A 13,773-nucleotide genomic window follows, 5' to 3' on the forward strand; every position below is an offset into this window, starting at 1 on the left:
TTGGTTGAGTCCCCAGATGCAGAATCTGAAGGCATGGAGAGCTGACTATATGTAGAACCAGAGAGAAAACAGAAATCATGGGCTCAAGATGAAAGGAGATTAAGACCTCATTTGACCCTTATAAATCAATTTTATTCATTGATATTATTTAGAATTAATCAATACTTTTTGTATAGTTTGTTTTCTCATTGGGTACCTATAGAGCTTTTTCCTCTTATTTCTTTTTCAGTCCATCCTTTGCCTTAAAATTAAAGTTAATATTTTATTTTATTTTATTTTTTTATCATGTAGAATTTTTATTTAAACAGGGAATGTCACATTTACTTATAAGGCAAATTATTTCATTCCTTGATGTCTTAAAGTTAATATTTTAAAGGACAGATATAACTATGCCACTCTTTTGCTAAAAATCATCCATGGTTCCTCACTGCTTGGAGTCAAGTGAAGCAACACTTTTCTTCCACTTATCCCATGCTTCATGTCATCTAGATTTTACTCTTGTTACACAAATACAGCATGTAGGTTAACAACCCTGTGTTTATTTTGTTCATGCTATTTTCTAGTCTTGGAATACCTTTTCCCTCTGGCTTTCTTCCCCAGAGGGAAAAAAGTAGAAAATCTTTCTACTCCACCTTTCTGCAGGATGACAAGCCAGAACTGACTTTAAAAGATTATTACCTCCTTCCTGTGCCTATGTCTGTTCGTCTATCAGTGAACATGGTCATATTTTAGCATAATTTTGTTCCCTGTGAATCTTTCTTCCTCCCAGGCTGTGAAATCCCTAAGAGTAGGGATAATGACATTTACTTTTTTAGTTTCAGTGTCTGGCACATAATACACAAAGTAACTTTTGAATGCTTAAAACTTTTCAATTGTATCTTTCAATATTACCATTTCTTTGGTCCCCTTTGACTCTAAAATTCTGTGGTTTTCATCAGTACTTTGGAGATATAAATATTATTATACATAGGTTTCAGATGGAATTTGTACCAGTGAATGAAGTCTTATATATAAATGGCATGTTAAATTGCCTTGTGGCTTGCAAAATAGGAAAAGCCAAGTCTGGAAACTACATGATTTGGGGTCAGTTTAACATTGACTGGCTGCCAGAGTCTATGTGGCTTTTGTTAACAGGAGCTACCAGTCTTGTCCTTCTATGTAGGATCAGCTATGGCCTTCGTGGAGATATTTTGATAGGAATAACCATGAGGGCATATAAGGAGAATGGATATACATTGTTTTGCATGTGAGATTTCTCCATGTTGCCTCCCTGCCACATACTAGTGATACAAAAGCTGAGTATAAGCATGGAAGGTATAGGAGGTCATTTGTCCCTTTTAGCAAAATGATTTCACTGTGAGTGGATATAGTGTCACAGCCATATGAATGAGCTTGGCTGATGTTGGCAAATGTCTGTCTGATGTTTCATAATTTCATATATTTATTAGTTTAAAAAAAAAAAAAAACCTTCTCGACACTCGAATAACTCTGGATAGCAGCCTGGAAATGAACGTCACCATTAAAGTAAACATCAGAAAAAGATCATCTTGTGGCAGTTGTGAGTAGCCAGGGAAAATAAGAACCATTCTGACAGTTAGCATATATACATCAAGTCTCAAACACACAGGTATTTACTCTTTCCTGCATCCACATTCTCTCAAAACAATAGCAAGGTCATATATGACATCAAGTGTTTCCTCTTAGCTTTTGCTTAAGCTCCAACTTATTATTTCTCGTACTGCTCTTGGTGCCCAGTGGTTACAAGAGCATGGTTTGGCCAACAGTGACTCTGGCCAATGGGTGTAGCTGGAATCAGGCACATAGGAAAGGGTTCATCTGCTTATCACAGTAGCACCCAGCACTGGGGCTGTTAACATTTCCTTTCAAAACTGTCTTGCTGAGAGTTTTGAGGTTTGATCTTTTCAATTTTCACTGGTTTAAAATTTGTCACCAGAGGTTTTTTTTTTTTTTTTTTTTTTTTTTTTTTTTAATGAAAACTTGTCCAATGGAGAGGACAAAAGAAACCCACTCCAGTACTCTTGCCTGGAAAATCCCATGGACAGAGGAGTCTGGTGGGCTGCAGTCCATGGGGTCTCTAGGGGTCGGATATGACTGAGTGACTTCACTTTCGCTTTTCACTTTCATGCATTGGAGAAGGAAATGGCAACCCAGTCCAGTGTTCCTGCCTGGAGAATCCCAGGGATGGGGGAGCCTGGTGGGCTGCCATCTATGGGGTCACACAGAGTCATACCTGACTGAAATGACTTAGCAGCAGCAGCAGCACACTTGTCCAAACTTTCAGAAACACTGTTTGGTATATAATTCTTCAATTGAGGTTTCAGGTAGGAAAAAGAAATACAGTATACTTAGACTTCATGTTTCTCTTTTGTGTGATTAAGATTATTACATTTATAAACATTCTGTCATTGTGTTACTTGGAAGGAATGAGTAGTGACCTAAGAAGAAGGTCAATTTTCTTAAAAGTTTATACCAAAGCCATTCTACATTCTGCTGGATAAAGGCTTTAAAATATACTCCTTGGTTATAATCTTGACTGTATAACCCTTAATTGACAACAGATCTGCTTCTTATTGCCTAAGGACCAGCACTTTTATGAGGCCTAATATTCTCATTGATATTAAAAAAAGGGATTTATAATGGTATTTCTCATTAAATTCTACAGGAATTTGACAGGCATCTTACACTTTTGCATGAGTTTTAGAGTAAATCCTGGTGTGTTTTTCTCCAACAGGATTCATCAGTGTGACTTTTGTTCTATGAAGAGAATATAAGATTCAGAAAATAAGCAGCCCAGGTTCCAAAGTGAAAGTGTTAGTCCTCAGTCATATCTGACTCTTTGCGCCCCCATGGACTGTAGCCCACCAGGCTCCTCTGTCCATGGAATTCTCCAGACAAGAATACTGGAGTGGGTAACTGTTCCCTTCTCCACGTGAATCTTCCTGACCCAGGGATCAAACCCAGGTCTCCTGCATTGCAGGCAGATTCTTTGCCATCTGAGCCACCAGAGAAGCTCTCTAGATTCCAAACATCCACCAAAGAGTTCCTGTGTCTCGCTGAGTCCCCAAATCTTACATTTTTTTTGTTAAGAATGTCCTACTTGTGCACCTTATTTTATGAAATGGAAACATTCCTAAAATGGTTAATTTAAATTAAAAAAGCAAAAACTACTATTTATTGAGCACACTCACATGCATGGCATGGTACTATACATTCCCTTTTTTTACTTAATTCCATCCTCATAGTGCCCTGTAAGATTCTGATATTATCCACATTTAGCAAATAAGTAATGTGAGAGGCCCAGAAACTACTGATGTGACTCAAGGTCATGGAGGGAATAAAATGAAGTCCTAAAATCAGAATCTCAGTGTGCTTGACTTGAAGTCCTGTGCTTCATCTTCCGTAGCCACTGCACATTGTAATATTTCAAATATGCCTGAGAAATTGACCATTTTCAGAAAGCCTAGCCCATTTTTCCTGAATAATAACCAAAATATTTTTTGTACTAAAATGTTGCTTATTTATTTTAATCATTAAAATGTTGTACACTATGACTTCATGGCAAATAGATGGGGGAAAGTGGAAACAGTGACAGATTTTATTTTCTTGGGCTCCAAAATCACTGCAGATGGTGACTGCAGCCATGAAATTAAAAGACATTTGCTCCTTGGAAGGAAAGCTATGATAAACCTAGTCAGAGTATTAAAAAGCAGAGACATCATTTTCCCAACAAAGGTCCATGTACAAAGCTATTGTTTTTCCAGTAGTCATGTATGGATGTGAGAGTTGGACTATAAAAAAACTGAGCACCAAAGAATTGATGCTTTAAAATCGTGGTGCTTGAGAAGACTCTTGAGAGTCCCTTGAACTACAAGGAGATCAAACCAGTCAATCCTAAAGGAAATCAATCCTGCATATTCATTGGAAGGACTGATGCTGAAGCTGAAGCTCCAACACTTTGGCCACATGATGTGAAGTGCCAACTAACTGGAAAGGACCCTGATGCTGGGAAAGACTGAGGGCAAAAGGAGAAGGAGTCAACAGAGGGTGAGATGGTTGGATAGCATGCATCTCAATGGACCTGAGTTTGAGCAAACTTCAGGGGATGGTGAAGGACAGGGAAGCCTGTTGTCCTGCAGTCCATGGGGTCCCAAAGAGTCAGACACGACTTAGCAGCTGAACAACAACAACACGTTCTAACAGATAATCTGTCTCCAGTATTCCTACTGTGCTTCCAAAAAAGTTTCTTAACTGGAGATGGATGGGCTTCATAGAATCAATGACATCCTCTGCAGTTGAAGGCACACTTTACATGTATTTGCAGAAATGCATTTTCTTATGAAGACAAATGCCCACCTTTCATCATATTCCTTGAGAAAACAAGTTTAAGTGCTATTGCTCTAAATAGTTAGAAAATTCACTACTTAATGAAATAAGTAGAGAAGAAAGATACTTCAGGAAGATTTACACTACTTCAGAGTATCCCTTTTCCTGTTGAAACAGATGGGGATTTGGGAAAGAGAAAAGAGAAACTAGTAAAAGATGTGGAAGGAATTTTAAGATTACAATAGATGATGAGACCTCTAAATTTAACCTGTAAGTTCTAGACATTAGGCTTTGTTACTGTGACCAACAAAGTTAAATTTCTGTATACTTATTTGTTCATTAGAAAGTTAGTTCCATACTTCATATACAGGCAGACCTGGGTAAGCAGTAAACACTTAGTAAAAGTTCTGTGTGCAACACTCACACTCAAAAGTGCTGTGTGCAACATTCACACTCAAGGATAAGTGAGGTTCTTTACTGCCTGTAAAGAACTGGGAGGGGGGTGGCTCAGCTGTGGGCTGTGGTTCAGATCAGGGCATTCCAGCTCCACGATCCTATTGAGTGTACAGGAAGAAGGTCTCAGGGCCATGAGAGCATCAATAGTGTTATGGATGTCAATTTCTAAGACTTCAGTGTCCATATTTGATCATATTCCTAGTATGAGTCAGTCTGAAGATTCACCTTCTAAGGAGACTCTCCTTTATCATCTCCCTTTTCAAAGTTATCTTTTCTACACTTTAACAAAAAGGAAAAGAAGACATAGTTTTCACTTATTCTTGCCAAGAAAGGAAGAAACAGAAATATTGCAGTTGGTAGTGAGAAAAGGAATGACCAACTATTATGGGGAATTTCTTTGAATTTAACTGTTACCCAAGTATGTGCTTTCAATACAACTTAAGGAGAACCTAACTCCATTATTATATTACATCAAATAATTATTTTTGATAATTAAGTCATCCTGATATTTTTTTGGCATATATCTGAGAAGAAATTTAGAGGATTGAAGAGTTCTACTACAGCATTATTTTTCAGCCCTATCTATCTTTTAAAAAACTTTTTACCCCAGTGTTTCCATTAAATAAAGGAAAAAAAGTAATAAAGTTCAGGCTGGGGTCAGTCCCATTCTAGCTGTAAATAATATTTATCCTTGAACATTTAAACTAATCGTAACAGCCCCATCTATTTTATAAAAAGATGCATTTCCAAACCATACATGTTTTGCATCAAAAGATGTTGTTTATAAATAATAATTATTATATGTGTTATTTTGATCAATGGTCAACTACAAATAATGGTAGTGATAACCCAGAAAAAAATTCATTTAAAACTTAGAACCTTAAGATAATAGGAAAAATTAGATCTCTAATTTTAATTTTGATATATATTCTAGGACAGAAAAAAAAATGTGATAGAATGACTATAAAAAGAATTTCAAGTTTAAACATTATATTTGAATAAAATTCTCTGATGATATCAAAGAAAATATGAGTTCAGGAAGAAAATGGGATAATGTAAAACTTTTGTGTTTTAAAGAAGAGATTGTCTTGCATTTTTCAAGTGGTTAATAGTTAATGGGATATCAATACTCTTGGTATAAGATTTAATTAAATTAAACAGTATTGTATAAAATGTTTATGTTTATAATACTTTATTTCTTCCTTTCTCCACAGTCAGTGGGTAGATGGTAAATTAGCAGCAAGTCACCTAGAGGAGAAAAATACCCTGATTTGCAGCATTTTTTCAAATTCCACAGTGTAAATTTTTCTCACGTACAATACAGTTTGATACAATACAGGCTACAACATATGTCGGTTCAATCCCTGGGTCAAGGAGATTCCCTGGAGAAGGAAATGGCAACCCTCTCCAGTGTTCTTGCTTGGAAAATCCCATGGACAGAGGAGCCTGGTGGGCTACAGTCCATAGGGTTGCAAGAATCCAGGTCTCCTGCACTGCAGGCAGATTCTTTACTAACTGAGCTATAAGGGAAGCCCAAAAGTCAGACACCCCTTAGCAAATACCAACAAAAAAACTACCCATGGAACTTTAAAAATAACTAGATTCTAGGGCTTTAACTCAGCCTCTAAAGTTAGAATCCCCAGTGATGGGGTCAGCCAGCTTTGCTTCATTAAGCACCATGGCTGACCCTGAGGCAGCCCGTCCAGTACTCTTGCTCCACCAGGAAGTACTGGCCAACATTGTTTAGCTGCTAAGTCATGTCCATCTCTTTTGTGACCCCATGGGCTCTAGCCCCATAGGCTCCTCTGTCCATAGAATTTCCCAGGCAAGAATACTGGAGTGGGTTTCCATTTCCTTCTTGAGGGGATCGTCCCAATCTAGACCCAGGGATCAAACCTGCGTCTCCTGCATTGGCAGGAGGATTCTTTACCAGAGAAGTCTGTGGCTGCCCAACAGGATCAGGATAAGGGGAAAAGGAACTGACACAAAAGTCTTCTCTCAATTTAAATGTACAACAGTGAGAAAACTTCAACGAAGCTAACTCTATCGTTCTCTTACTAGAGAATTTGGGGAAAGTTTTGGCCCCTTTATTACTTTCCCCACTGCACACAGCCAATCACATTAGGCAGCTATAAAAATTAAATGAAATCACATACCTGAAAGAGGTGCATAAAAGAACAGTATTTTACATATAAAAAGAACAGAGTGTTATTTCAAATCCAAACTGAGATCAAAGAGCAACAGTAAATGTCCAAGCCTACATGTGTGCTGTGAGTTCCAGGCCTAGCGATCTCTGGAACCATGCTGTGGTCATTGGCTGATTGGCAAGAGCAGAGCTGTTCTAAAGGACCATGGGGTTGAAAGGTTGTTGTTGAATCTGGTTCTATAGTTGGGACCATCTGATTTTCAGTGGGGAGGACGGTTATCTCATCCTTTCTCTTTGCTACTGATTTATTACCAAGCCATATATCTCTATCAGTTCAGTTCAGTTCAGTCACTCAGTCGTGTCCGACTCTTTGTGACCCCATGAATCGCAGCACACCAGGCCTCCCTGTCCATCACCAACTACCGGAGTTCACTCAAACTCACATCCATCAAGTCAGTGATGCCATCCAGCCATCTCATCCTCTGTTATCCCCTTCTCCTCCTCCTCCTGCCCCCAATCCCTCCCTGCATCAGAGTCTTTTCCAATGAGTCAACTCTTTGCATGAGGTGGCCAAAGTACTGGAGTTTCAGCTTTAACATCATTCCTTCCAAAGAACACCCAGGGCTGATCTCCTTTAAAATGGACTGGTTGGATCTCCTTGCAGTCCAAGGGACTCTCAAGAGTCTTTTCCAACACCACAGTTCAAATGCATCAATTCTTTGGTGCTCAGCTTTCTTCACAGTCCAACTCTCACATCCATACATGGCCACTGGAAAAACCATAGCCTTGACTAGATGGACCTTTGTTGGCAAAGTAATGTCTCTGCTTTTGAATATGCTATCTAGGTTGGTCATAACTTTCCTTCCAAGGAGTAAGCGTAAGCAACCACTTTTCCCAAAACTCGAGTCTTTGAGTCAGGAGTCAGTGTTTGTCCCAAGATACACATCACATGCTTCCAGGTAAGGTCATAAAGCAGAGTAACACCTTTAAAAGCTCTAACATGTTTTTTGGGGTCTTCTAAATAGTCTCTCAGATCCTCCTTGATTTTTTGTATTTCTTGATAAGAAAAAGGCTTACTAACTCTCATAGACTGATTATTTTTCCCGGTGGGTGTTTTATGAAGAGGCAACAGCTTGTGTGGCTGTTCCTCAGTCTCTTCGGCTGTTCTGTGCATATGATCTCAGGAGTATATTGGAGAAACCTGCTTTTTTTTTTAAATCTCTTTGTTTTTTGTCTTTCAGTGGGTACTTCAGCCATGTAGTATCACATAGGAAGACCAGGTGTGTTTTCTTTAAGCCATGAGTATCAAATCTATCTCAGTTTTTCAGGATACAGTTCAAAGGAGTGAGGCTGGAATTGTTAGCTCCCAGGAGAAAAAAGCGACCAGCGCCATCTTTTTACCAGAGGCGTCCTTCCCTGCTCTAGATGGGGGTGTAGACAGACTTTACACCAAAATCTTTTCTTTCCTGGTTGGACTTAGTCCGTCCCTTACAGACACAGGCATCATACTCATCCCTCTCAGTTCTACCACCAAGATGGCGTAGGGATGCACCAGGGGTAGACCTGATGGCATCCCTGACTGATGTCCAGCTTCACCATTAAAACCTTGCTTGTCTCTGATGCCACCCGGGGTGCAACAGAGTAACCTTCCGGAATGTCTCCCAAGCTAAGACCGCTGGGGGAAACATTCATCACCTGAGTGCCTGTGCATGACCCTGAGTATATTCCTGACCACAATAAGACCGATACAAACATAAAACTGAGATGTTCCTTCTAACCGTCACCATACCAGTATAAGAGCCTCCTCTGGTCCACTAAGAGCCAGTGATACCAAAGGAAAGAACCCATTGTAGTTCCAATCTGAGTAATCTTTAACCTCAGAGATGCTCTTGGAGCTAGAGTTCTATCTAGCTTCCAAACTTCTGATTCCTAGTGAGGCTAGGTGCTTCCTGACTACCAATCCAAGTTAGGGACCTAAGTACACAGTAACAGCATAGATTGCAAGTCCCTTGAAAGTCTATGATCAAACAGATTAGGTTAGTACTTCTAATTCCCAAGGAGTTATGAAATGGTCAAAGAGACCGAAAAGTTTGACTGAGAAAGGAGAGTTCAGTCCACATGCTTTGCCCATTTCTAGTCAGTCTCCAAAGGATACATTGTGTGCCTCCTGGCATTGGAAGGTCAGTATAAACCCCTGATAGGTTTCTGCCATAAGCTTATGAGATCACTGCAGAACCGCAGAGCAGGGCTCCTCACTTGCTTCATGCAGGGCATTTCATTCATTTACACAAGCACACCGTAGAGTTAGTAAAGTACAGCAGAAAACGTGTTCGCTAGAAGAACAAAGAACTAGAGCTCCAAGCATCTTTACCTTGTCCTGAAGGATCCTGGGACGAGCCCCAAGATGAAAGGTTGTTGCTGAATGAAAAGATGTAGGGATTCTTGGACTCCGGAGGAGAAGAATTCAATCTGGGGCCAGAGACAAGGCTTGATCTGTCAGAACTTTTGTGTAATAAAGTTTTATTAAAGTACAAAGGAGATAGAGAAAGCTTCTGACATAGGCATCAGAAGGGGGCAGTAAGAGTACCCCCCTGGTAGTCTTCAGCTGGATGTTATACAGTCACTAGCAGTCTGTTCATGAAAGAAAGGAATGTCTTAAAACTCAGAATGGCACCAGGCCCCTCATCCATAAGATGTATTTTGGGATAATCTCAGCACCAGGTGATTCATCCCGGGCCATAAAACAATTGACTTGAATCTTGTAGAAGAGCAGGTTATCATACAAATAGTTTCATTTACATAGATTAGGGAACAATATATGAGTATAACATAATCGTTTCAAGTAGGTTCTGATCCATTAGGGGGAACCGACTTGAAGACAGAGTCTGGGGTAAATGCATAGTACATTAACATAGCTTAAGACAAACATTTCCATAAGAAAAATGTATTGGTTAACTCAAGGTTTAAGAATAGTTAACTTCAGGTGAGACCAGGTGTCATTATGGCAACACAGTATTTTAAGAGAAACCTTCTTTTAAATTTGTATAGAGAAGGAAAAAAAAAATCACTAGTTTGCTTCCTCCTGCTGCTTAAGAGAGATACAAATGTCTGATACTTGCAGCATATTTCCTCTATTTGGAGACCCCTGGGCTTCCTGCCTGTTACCTTCTCAAGGTCCTTGGGGTTAAAGGTCTTATCCTGGGCTATCCTGGGCTTTACTGGACATCCATGTTGTTCACTCACCATTTGGGACCTTAGTTTTTTGTCCTCAGTTATAATCTGTATCAAGTTATAATCTAGTCATGATGATGACTCCATTTCATTTACTATATTGTTGGAAGAGAAACATTAAATTTCAAACAAAACCCTGATGTCTCCTTCTCCCACTTTCTTCACTAATCTCTGATCCCTAGAGTAGGTTTCTACACATATAGTTCCATTAATTAACCCAAACACAGGATGAAAAGCTCTAAATTGTTCCTGAGAGCATGAGAATGGTTCCTCCAAGACTTGCTCAGAGTGGCCACAGCCTTAGAGAATGGGAACCTGACAAATGGATGGGGCTTTCCACTCAAATTTCTTTTCTCAATCCCAGGAGGTCCTTGAAATATAAAATGCTTACTCATAATCACTATAGGAGGTTATATCCTTATTTCAGTCAGTTCAGTTCAGTTCAGTCATTCAGTCATGTCTGACTCTTTGCGACCCCATGAATCGCAGCACACCAGGCCTCCCTGTCCATCACCAACTACCGGAGTTCACTCAAACTCACGTCCATCAAGTCAGTGATGCCATCCAGCCATCTCATCCTCTGTTATCCCCTTTTCTTCCTTCCCCCAATCCCTCCCAGCATCAGAGTCTTTTCCAATGAGTCAACTCTTCGCATGAGGTGGCCAAAGGACTGGAGTTTCAGCTTTAGCATCATTCCTTCCAAAGAACACCCAGGGATGATTTCCTTCAGAATGGACTGGTTGGATCTCCTTGCAGTCCAAGGGACTCTCAAGAGTCTTCTCCAACACCACAGTTCAAAAGCATCAATTATCTGGCACTCAGTTTTCTTCACAGTCCAACTCTCACATCCATACATGGCCACTGGAAAAACCATAGCCTTGACTAGACCCTTAATAACTCAATGTCTCACAGCATAGTATAAACATACACAAAAGCACAGCCAATAACATAATACCCATATTTTTGTGGATACAATAAAACATTACAGATTTTATTGAAGGTCTGGTTTCACTTCTCACTCCCTCAGAGGGATTGACTCTCATGAAGCTGGTTCTTCCTTATGTATGATTTTATATTTTCACTATATGTATATATTTCTATACATAATATAATGAAGTAATGAAAGATTTAAAGCTTTATATGCATTAATTGAGTACACCAATATGAATTTTTTCATGATACTGTTTAAAATATCTGTAAGTAACTGGTTTTATATAGTTTAATGTTATTTTTATTTTTAGTTTTTTTCTTCTTTTTTTCATATAGGTAGGTATATATTTCAATGTATTTATTTTCAATTTTGTCCCAAGTTTTTCACTACTACAAGAGTTTGTAAAATGAGTATTTTTGTGCACATCTCCTTGTGTTCATACATGCAGATTCTTCTAAGTTTCATACCTAGAAATGATATTCCTTGATACAGTCAACTTTACTGTATCAAAAAGATCTTTCAATATGTTACTTTGTTACTTTCTAAAAGCCTTACAGTTCCCTTGGCCCTCTGACTTTTAATCGATCTAAAATTAATTTTCAGTGTTGTGTGAGGCAAGGACCATTTGTTCAACTCAGAAAATAATTTGTCCTTGAAAAATGCATTAACTAGTTTATCTTTTCCCCACTGATTTTACCCTGGTTTTGTAGTATAATGGGTTTCCACATTTCTGGATTCTCTACTCTGTCCCATTGGTGGTCCACTTCTGTGCCAGCACCATGTGGTATTGCCTGTTCCACTTGTGTATGAATCTTGATAACTGATAGGCAGCTCATTCTTCTTCAAAATCATCTTAGCTATTCTTTGTCTTTTATTCTTCTATATGAATTTTATCACCAATTTTTGAAGTTTTGTCTGTATTGCTACTAGGATTTTTATTAAAATTGTGTTAAATTGTAGAACAATTTTAGGGGAAACAAAACCTTCAGGTAAATTTTCTATTTGTGTAGAACTATTTTTATATCCTTCAAAATTATTTTATTATAGTTTGTGCAGTAGATGTTTGGATGTATTCCTGTGCATATCAAGGTTATTTTGTTATTGTCATTGTCTTTCCCTCCACCATCAAAATTTATTTTACTCTTCAGCATCTGATAAACTTTTTCAATCTGAATCTTGTGCTTTAACCCTTAGTTCTTAGAGTTCTTTGTTTATTTTTCAAATATGTTTTAGAAGATTTTCTTGAATTTATCTTCAAGATAATTAATCTAGTCTTGAGGGATGACTATTATAGAATTTAATCAATGGATGAACTGAATATTTTATTTCTATAATCATGTATTTATTTTCCAAGAAGTTGTTCTCCTTTTATAAGTGATCTTTTATATTAGCAGACTTTTTTTTTTCTTTTTCTTTTGTAGATTGAGTATTCTCTTGTAATCCCTGAGGGTACTATTAAGAATATTTAAACATTTTCTCTGTACTATTTTTTTTTTTCCTTCATGGCTGGGTATTCTGTTTGTTGATCTTTGCTTTTCCCTTTGATTTTTCTCAGGTATCTGATATCCCTTATTTGCTGCATTTTTGCATGAAGAATTTGGCTGATTGGGGTAGGTAGAGGGTATGAATTTTCTCAGCTATTTTGAATGTATAACTGGACAAAATATTACCTCATACAATTACCGAAATAAAAAGGTTCATTCAGCACAGAATCTCATGCACTTCCTTCATGGTTTTAGCTGTTTTGCCTTTTTCCCCTTCTTCAATTGCTGTCAAGACATAGAGTTGGATATTGACTAGACATGCAGAGCTTTGCAGCTACCTGAACTTGCATGAAAACTTTACCATGAATTAGCTGTGTGACCCAAGGTCACTTGATCTCTCTGTTTCTCATTGAAATGGGGAAAGTAGCAGAATCTACCTTGTAAAGTTATGGTGAAGATTAAATGATCCAGTACATAAAACAGGGCCTGGCACATAGTAATGCTTTATTAGTGTTAGGAGTTTTGGGTAATTGTATCATTATCTCAATGTTAACATAAATTAGGCCCTGATAGTCTTTTTATTGAGGTATAATTGACACACAATATATTTGTTTCAGGTATATAATACAATGATTCAGTGTTTGTATACATCATGAAATAATCCCCGCAAGTAAGCTCAGTTAACATCATCACTGCACATAGTTGAACATTTCTTTTTTCTTGTGATGAGACCCATTATTCTTAAAAGAACACTCTTCTGAGAAATTAAATGGGTTTTTGGAACTAGGAGTTGGAATAGGAGCTTGCTCTGTCCACTCCATGCATCAACCTGGTATTGCAGTACTTCCAAGAATGGTGCACCTCCTTTGGGGGAAAAATACTGTTTTAAAGATAAGACTGAGTATTGACGTTTCTACAGATAAGCTTGAAGAAGGAAATGGCAACCCATCCAGTATTCTTGCCTGGAGAATCCCATGAATAAAGAAGCCTGGTTGGCTACGGTCCATAGAGTCTCAAAGAGTCGGACACAACTGAGTGACTGAGTGCATGCATGTGCGCGCATGCACGCACACACACACACACACACACACGCTCCAGAGAAAATTAGCTTCATGTTTTAGAGAGCAGCTCTCAGGGATTCACCTGTATGTAAACAGTGCTGATTTGCTTAGTGGGAGAGG

General features: G+C 38.4%; 1 pseudogene; it reads left to right on the plus strand.

Moving 5' to 3' along the window:
- Positions 1-13,297: 13,297 nt before the first annotated feature.
- LOC129630452 (uncharacterized) lies at positions 13,298-13,458 on the plus strand (annotated as a pseudogene).
- The last annotated feature ends 315 nt before the right edge of the window (positions 13,459-13,773 follow it).

This window comes from Bubalus kerabau, chromosome 16, assembly GCF_029407905.1.
Source record: "Bubalus kerabau isolate K-KA32 ecotype Philippines breed swamp buffalo chromosome 16, PCC_UOA_SB_1v2, whole genome shotgun sequence".
Taxonomy (NCBI): Eukaryota; Metazoa; Chordata; class Mammalia; order Artiodactyla; family Bovidae; genus Bubalus; species Bubalus kerabau.